The sequence below is a fragment of the Myotis davidii genome, unplaced genomic scaffold (genome assembly GCF_000327345.1).
Source record: "Myotis davidii unplaced genomic scaffold, ASM32734v1 scaffold184, whole genome shotgun sequence".
NCBI classification, from domain to species: Eukaryota; Metazoa; Chordata; class Mammalia; order Chiroptera; family Vespertilionidae; genus Myotis; species Myotis davidii.
Genome location: NW_006297021.1, coordinates 5,933,104 through 5,941,157, shown reverse-complemented (window position 1 = coordinate 5,941,157; position 8,054 = coordinate 5,933,104). Strand labels below are relative to the sequence as shown.

The 8,054-nt window shown below is 42.0% G+C and overlaps 1 pseudogene; it reads left to right on the top strand.

Annotated features, from left to right (window-relative positions):
* Window positions 1-772, top strand: part of LOC102773467 — a 1,357-nt pseudogene extending 585 nt beyond the window's left edge.
* Window positions 773-8,054: the final 7,282 nt, after the last annotated feature.

Sequence of the window (8,054 nt, the reverse complement as noted above, 5' to 3'; positions counted from 1 at the left end):
AGTTTATAGTTTTTATTATGAAGAATTTCAAGTACATATAAATTTAGACAAAACACAATAATGTACCCTCAGGTCCTCCTCACCCACCCCCGAAACTAGCATCATCTGGTCTTTACATTATAAGCTGAAAAGAAAAGGTCCCCTGGCTCTTCCTTCCCGCCTGGCCACAGCCACCAGGCAACCCCAGGTGGGCGCTTCAAGTGCATCCAGGAGCGATGGAGGGACAGAGGAAGCAGCAGTCCGATGTCAGGGCTTCCTCCTCAGGGGGCGCTGCTGGCAGTGCCGCCGGCTCTCTGCGCTCCACAGCCTCCCCCCCACCTGGCCCGACAAAGCAGCCAAGCTGGGGTACAAGGCCCGGCAAGGTTATGTCATATATCAGGTTGGTGGTGGCTGCAGACGCCTTGTGCCTAAGGCAAGCCTGTCCGTCATGGTGTTAACCAGCTAAAGTTCGCTCAGAGTCGTCAGTCTGTTGCGAGGAGCAAGCTGGATGCCACTGTGGGGCTGTGGGAGTTCTGAATTCTTCCTGGGTTGGTGAGGATTCCACCTACACATTCTCTGAGGTTCTCCTCATTGAGCCATTCCATATGGCTATCAGAACTCCCGACACCCAGTGGACCACCACGCCAGTCCACAAGCACAGGGGGATGCAAGAGCCGTGGCCTTGGGAAGGGCCCCCAGTTCCACCACTATTGGTGGTCTCGCCAGTGCAGCTTGGAGAAGGCGCCATACTCTCCAGCTCCACCGTTACCGCTGGTATAAATCATGCTTGTAAAATTCTTACCTAATACACGGTTTACAACAGCTTCTCATTGGTACATCTGGATTGCCAGCATCATGACTCTTGCACCTGGGGGCCATTATTAAGTAAAATAAGGGTCACTTGGACACAGCCTCTAAGATAACGTGACAGTGGATCTGATCACTGCAGCGGCGACTGACTAATGGGCGGGAAGTATCTCCAGCATGGAGACACTGGGCAAAGCGATGGCCATGTTCAGGGTGGGATGGCACAAGATTTCATCCAGCTCCTCAGGAGAGTGAGCAAGTCGAAATTTATAAATTGTTTATTGCTGGGATTCTGGTAGAGTTGAAAGAGGTTCGACCATGTTCTAGAGCAATTGGCAGCATCTGGTGAAGCTGAAAATAGGTATACTGCCAAGACCTGGCAATGTCACTCACACAGAAATACCCTAGAGAAACTCTTGCACATTTGTTTAAGAATGTCATAACAATATTCTTTGTAAGAGCAAAATACTTGCAATGGGGTAAATGTCCTTTATCAAGTTAGATAATTACACTGTCATTGTCATACAACGCAAGAGTATATAGAAGTTAAAATGAATGATTTAGAACTACATGTATTGTGTTTTCGGATAAATCTAAAAAACAGGTTGCAGAGCAGTGAGAAAAGCAAATTATAGAATGATATGTACAGTACATATAACATCATTATTTGAAAAACAATATGTACACATGTATGTAGATATACACAGACATATATATAAATATTTTGCAGAAAGTATATATATATATATACACATATATATAGATAAGTATAGTTCTCTGCAGAAGAAAAAGGACTACATATTTATAAAGGGATTTCCCCCCACCCCATAATTATTTTTCTTTTAATGCAGGAAAGGAAGAAGGAGGGAAGGGAGAAAGGAGGAAGGAAAATGGAAGGAAAGTCCTAAACTAAACACGATGAAGCTTTGTGGTAGATTCCAGGGTGTTAAATTGCTCTTTATACTTTTCTTTACAAGTATTCTTTTATCCCCCAAAAGAATACTTAGCCCTTGAAAATACATATAAAGGTGAAACAAAGTAATCTCTCATTCAAAGAAAATTAATCTTTTTTTAAAAAAAAAAACCCTTCAGTCCGCAGGCCGATGCTCTATCCACTGAGCAAAACTGGTCAGGGAAAGAAAATTAATCTTAACATTTACTGCATATTCTTCCAGACTGTGCTATATGTTCATTAGCCTGCTCGTCATATACATAATTTTTTGGTATCTTTCCTGGAGAGGTCAAAATTTCTCAAAAACATTCTTCTGATGCATGAGGTGAATGATACTGACATCTGTTCTTTTTCTGAGTCTTTGGAAGGGTTCCTCTCCTTCATTCTACAGGATTTTCTCATGGTTTCATAGTCCTGTTGACAAGTAGACTGTGGCTTGTCCTTTGCCCACTCTCCACGTGGGGGCTATCTCAGTCCATCTCAGATCTAGTCGAATGAAGGCTGCGTGTACACACACCGGTCTCAAACCAAATCTCCCTGTCCGACAGGCATGCATTGAGAGCACCGTTGCTGTCTGAAATGAGAAATCTCCTAAATGCACCACCTGACTTCTGACATCCTTAAAACAGACTATGTAAATTGATGAGAAACTACAATCCCCATGGGGCTCTGCTCCCAGGTGCCCCCCCACCGCGTCTTCACCGCTGCGCCTGCGCATTCTGAACGCGGACTACAAGTTCCAGGATGCATCGTACTGCCATCGGGCAAGCTGCACTTCCTGCCGCGAGCGTCTTGGGTAATTGTGGCTCAGCGAATCTTGGAAAAGTTCAAGGTGGGAGGGGTTTGTGGGCCGCTAGGGAAGCTCTTGGGAGTAGCTTGTTTGTTTTGTGGCTCAAAAAGTAGCCGGTCTGCAGCCGGCTTGTGGCTGTTGAGTTTCTAGGGTGCACAGTTTTTGCTTTTCTGAACCGGGCGAGGGGCCGTGGCGCCGCACCTCGGGCATGCCCCGCGCTGGTGGCTCGCGCTTCCCTTGAAGTTGTCAGAAATCCCTCCCAGGGCGAGATAGGCTGGCATCCTGGCCTTGATGGGAGTGGTGGGGTTTTTTTTTTTCCTTTTTTCCCACAGACACCTGGTGGGAAATGAGAAGACTCTAGCGGAGTCTGCAAGTCAGATATTTCCCCCTGGAAACCCCGGCAGCGTCCTTGAACGACTGCCCTAGCATTTTCGTACTTGGCTTTAGTTGGGCCTGGGATCCCTATTGTATGATCTTTGGACTCGTAATTCTTGGTGTTACAACCCTGGAGGAATGCCTGCGTGTCAGGGGAAGTGGGGAAGCCCCCAGCTGCAGTGATGGACGGAGACCCTTGTTACAGGGTGCCCCCCAAAATGTGCACACACTTCAGCAGCCGATAGCTCAGTTTTGAAAATGAAACGTGCCTTTATAATTATTCAAAGTGTGTGTATACATTTTTGGGGGGACTATATATATATATATATATATATATATAGTCATCCTTAATATACATAATTCATGGGAAACTACCATCCTCACCACAGGCCCCAGAACAAACCATTCCAATTCAGGAGTGAGGGGAATGTTGGAGCGAAATGGGTTTGAAGAGTGCGTGGTGGATGGGAGATTGAGCAGGTAAGAGGTGACCCTTACTTACTTTTTCAAAAAAAGTCCCATTGAGGAGAAAGATGGAATGGTGGCTTGCGGCCTAGCTCTGCTATGTATTAACTCTTGACTGTCATACAGGGTCGTGTACCTCTTTGAGTCCGATTCCTCATCTGTAAAGTGAGGATGGTTTTCGCTTTCCTCCCCACATGACAGTTTGGTAAGGCAATTCAAACTAAAGCAGTGAACGTGGTTCTTAAACTCCAGAGCCACCTGCAGGTGCGTAGGTAACCATAGTAACTGTACTGCGGCGAGTGATCGGAAAGGCCAGGTCAACCAGGCATGCCGGTTAAGAGGAGAGTCGGACGGATGGCCATGGGGGTCAGGGCTGGGAAGTGAAGCAGGTGCCTTGGGGAAGGTCATGGGGACCTGGCTCCTTTCTCTTGCTTCCGCCTGTGCGTGAGAGGAAAGGCGAGAGCTCTGCTGCTGATGTTCTGCTCACCAGGATTCTTTTGTCTTCTCCTGAGGTTGTTGCTTTGGACAACAAGGAAGATGTTAGATTCCAAAGAACTTTATAAATACTCTGACCCAACCCCACCATAATTATTCGCACGCACAGGCATTTTTTAAAGTCTAAAGGAATATACACTCACATTGAACCTTATATAGGTCTTCTTGCTTGTATATAGGTACAAACAATTTCTAGGTTTTGTCCCCTCTGATAAAACATAATTTTTCTTTTTTAAAATATATTTTTATTGATTTTTACAGAATATATTTTTATTGACTTCAGAGAGGAAGGGAGAGGGGGAGAGAGAGTTAGAAACATCAATGATGAGAGAGAATCATTGATTGGCTGCCTCCTGCACTCTCCCTACTGGGGATTGAGCCCGCAACCCAGGCATGCACCCTTGACCAGAATCGAACCCTGGAACCTTCAGTCCGCAGGCCGATGCTCTAGCCACTAAGCCAAACTGGCTAGGGCCATAATTTTTCTGATATGTGGGTTAGTGCTTATAAGAAAAATACTTAATTTTTATAAAGATAGTATGGACCTGGTCATTATATAACATCATATCTGATTTTAACTTCTTGTGAGGAAATACAGGCAGGAAGCAAAGTAGATTTCATGTAGAGGAAAGATGAGGGCCGGATATTTGAGGTTTTTGTTTTAGTCTTTCTGCTTCCTGTAGTATCTGACTAACTCTAGTTGTAATGTTTCATGTTTATTTAAGGTGTGGGCAGATTGTGAAAAAAATAGACACTTGGCTTCTATCTTCTGAGCTCTATTTTTGCTTCTTGATTTTTACTTCTTTCTATTGTTATGAGAAATAATTGGGAGGGAGAGCCATGTTTAAGAATGGTAGATTCTTCTAGCAGTTTTTTTTCTTTTTTTGACCCAAGGCCATTTCTTCACCTAGAGAGGAATGTGGAGTTTGGAGGAATGTTTGTTTTTCTGTCATCCAATTTAGGATGGCTGGACTTGCGCGGGGAACAGTGGTGACCTTGACCTTCCTTTAAGATTACAAGATAATTTCTTGTCTAAATATTAGGGATGGGATCATAAAAGGTTCATTGTTCAGTGCTGTTTCCAGGTGGAAAAAATACTGATTTAAGTGGAATTACTCTCTGCTTTCCTGTGTATTTTGTTTTAGACATGTTCATAATAAAAAAACCCAATACTTTCAAATTTATTATTTTCAAGTTAAGGATAATTGATGTTGATTTAATTCAATGCCAAATTGAGACTAATTGATAATGTGTCCCAGGCATTAGAGTATCTTGATGAATCCTTGCCTAATGGAATAGCCCAGGATAAATTTGAGTAAGACTCCACATATAATGTTGTTTTATTTTAGTGGTGGGATATCCAAATCTGTATCCTTTCTGACAATTAAAGCATCTGGCAGAGATGGAAGTCTCAACCTCTAATATTAACCTTGTTTCATAGCCTCGGACTTTTTGTTACCCGATGGGGACCTGTCGGGAGTGGGTCTGCCTCAGGCTGGCATGTGGTGTGTGGGCTCTTGACGTCTTGCAGGAAAGGTTTCACAAAACGAGTCCAGATGATTTTGAGAAAACATTTAATAAACCCGGGGACAGTGAAACAAAGGAAAGGCTTAGGGTAGAAAAAGCAACAGGGGAGAGCCTAGGTGGTGCTCTGCTCTGCCTCCCTAGAAACTTTATAGGACAGAAGTGAGCCCAGGTCGGGCTGCTGTTAGCTCACTGGAGACAGGGCCAGGGAGTAAGCACAGGATGAGCTGCTGCCGCCCGCTGCTCCCTGGTTGCAAGTCTCATGGGGACCCTCAGAGTTTAGGAGGACGTAAAAAGTTCATGCCCCAGAAGAGGCATGGGCGTGCTCTGAAGCAAGCCCACGCTGGTGTTTTTTGTCCTAGGGTCTTATCTCTCTTCTGTGGGCGAGAATCTTAGGGGAGGGTTTCAGCAAAATATTCATCAGCTTTCCAGGTGCATTTTTAATATGCTGGTGCATCAAAATGAGTGTATAGGGGAGTTTGGGATTATTCTTTGGTCTGCTTTACTTTTATTTTGAGTCTGTCTGGCTCTAATTGTTTTATTGATTTATTGATTTATTTCCCTGACTTTATCCGTCCTTGGGTTTGGCTGGCACAAATGGCATTAATTGTATCTTTGCAGATTTTTTTCCTTCATTCTATAGGTTGTCTTTTCACTGCCTTGATAGTATTTATTGTAGCACAAGTTTTTAATGTTGAGTAAGTCCAAATTTATTTTTTCTTTAATTACTTGTTCTTTTGGTATCCTATCTAAGAAATCATTGCCTAACCTAAGGATGTGAAGATTTACATCTACATTTCTTTCTAAGACTTTTACAGTTTTAGTTCTTATATTTAGATCTTTGATCCATTTTGAGTTAATTTTTTTATAAATGGTGTGAGGTAGGGTCCAAATGCATTCTTTTACACCTGTGTATCCACTTGTCTCAGCATCATTTATTAAAAAAAGACTATTTCTCCCATTGCATTATCTGACCAGCATTGTTGAAAAGCAATTGACCATTGATGTCTGGATTTTTATTCTGTAATATTAAGCTACATCCTCATGCCATTATCACACAGTCTTGAAAAGTGTAGCTTTGTAGTATGTTTTGAAATTGGGAAGTATGGGTCTTCCAACTTTGTTCTTCTTTTTCAAGATTGTTTTGGATATTTAGAATCCCTGAAATTCCACATGAATTTCAGGATCACCTCATAAATTTCTGCAAAAAAAAAAAAATGCCCATCAGGATTACTTACGTTTTAAGAGTAACACTATGGCTGTTATGGGGAGAACATATTATGGATAAACCAGTTAAGAGACTGCGTTAGTAGTCCAGGTGAAGGATGAGGTTGGCTTGGTACAGAATGAGCTATAGAATTTGTAAGAGTAGTTGGATTTTGAAGGTGTGACTCCCCAGATTTGCAGATGGATTATAAATGGGGTGAGAGCAAAAGAGATAAACTAAGGGTAATGAAAGGTTTTGATATAGGCAACAGAGTGAACACTATTGCCATTTACTGAGATAGGGCATGAGGAAAGAGAAAAGGTTAGGGGACAAAAATCAAGAACTTGCTTTTGGACATGCTATTTGAGATGCCTATTAGTAATCCTTATGGAAATGTCAAATAAAAATATATATTGTGCAAGTCTGAAAAAGGTCAGAGCTGAAATATAAGTGAGTGTACAGATGATGTTCCGTGTCTTGGGACTGAATGAAATGAGTGAAGGAAGGAGTGTGAATAGAGAGGAATCCTGAAAACTGATGGTGGGGTAAGAATGAAGTTGAAGGCCTAATACTACCTGACTTCAAGATTTATTATGATAAAGGTACAGTAATCATGATGGTATGATATTGTTCTAAAGATAGACAAATAGGTCAGTGGAATGGAATGGAGAGACCAGACGTATCTCCACATACATAAAGACAATTTTCAAAAAGGTGCAGAGAGAATTCTGTAGAGAAAGTATTATCTTTTCAGTCAATATTGCTAGAACATTATATATCCCTATGCCCCAAAACACAAAACCAAACCAAACCCTAACACAATACACAATATACAAACATGGACTCAAATGGATTATAGGCTTAAATATCAAACCTAAAATTATAATAAAAGGTCTAGAAAAAAACATAGGTGAAAGCCCTTATGACATTGAGTTTGGCAAAGATTTCTTAGCTATAACACCAAAAGCACTATGCATTTAAAATATTGATAAATTGGGCGCTAGCCGGTTTGGCTCAGTGGATAGAGCGTCAGCCTGCGGACTCAAAGGTCCCAGGTTCGATTCCAGTCAAGGGCATGTGCCTTGGTTGTGGGCGCATCCCCAGTGGGGAGTGTGCAGGAGGCAACTGATTGATGTTTCTCTCTCATCGATGTTTCTGGCTCTCTATCCCTCCCCCTTCCTCTCTGTAAAAAGAATCGATAAAATATATTTTAAAAAAATATTGATAAATTGGATTTATCAAACTAAAACCTTTTGTTCTATGAAACACTGTTAAGAGAATGAAAAAACAGAGAAAATATTAATAATATTTATAAATCATGTTTGATGAAGGACTTGTATCCTTCATCAGACATGAAACTCAATAAAAAAAACAACAACTTAAAAACATGGGCAAAACATTTGAACAGATGCTTCACCAAGAAAAGTTCATGGATGGCAAATAAGCCCATAAACATGTTC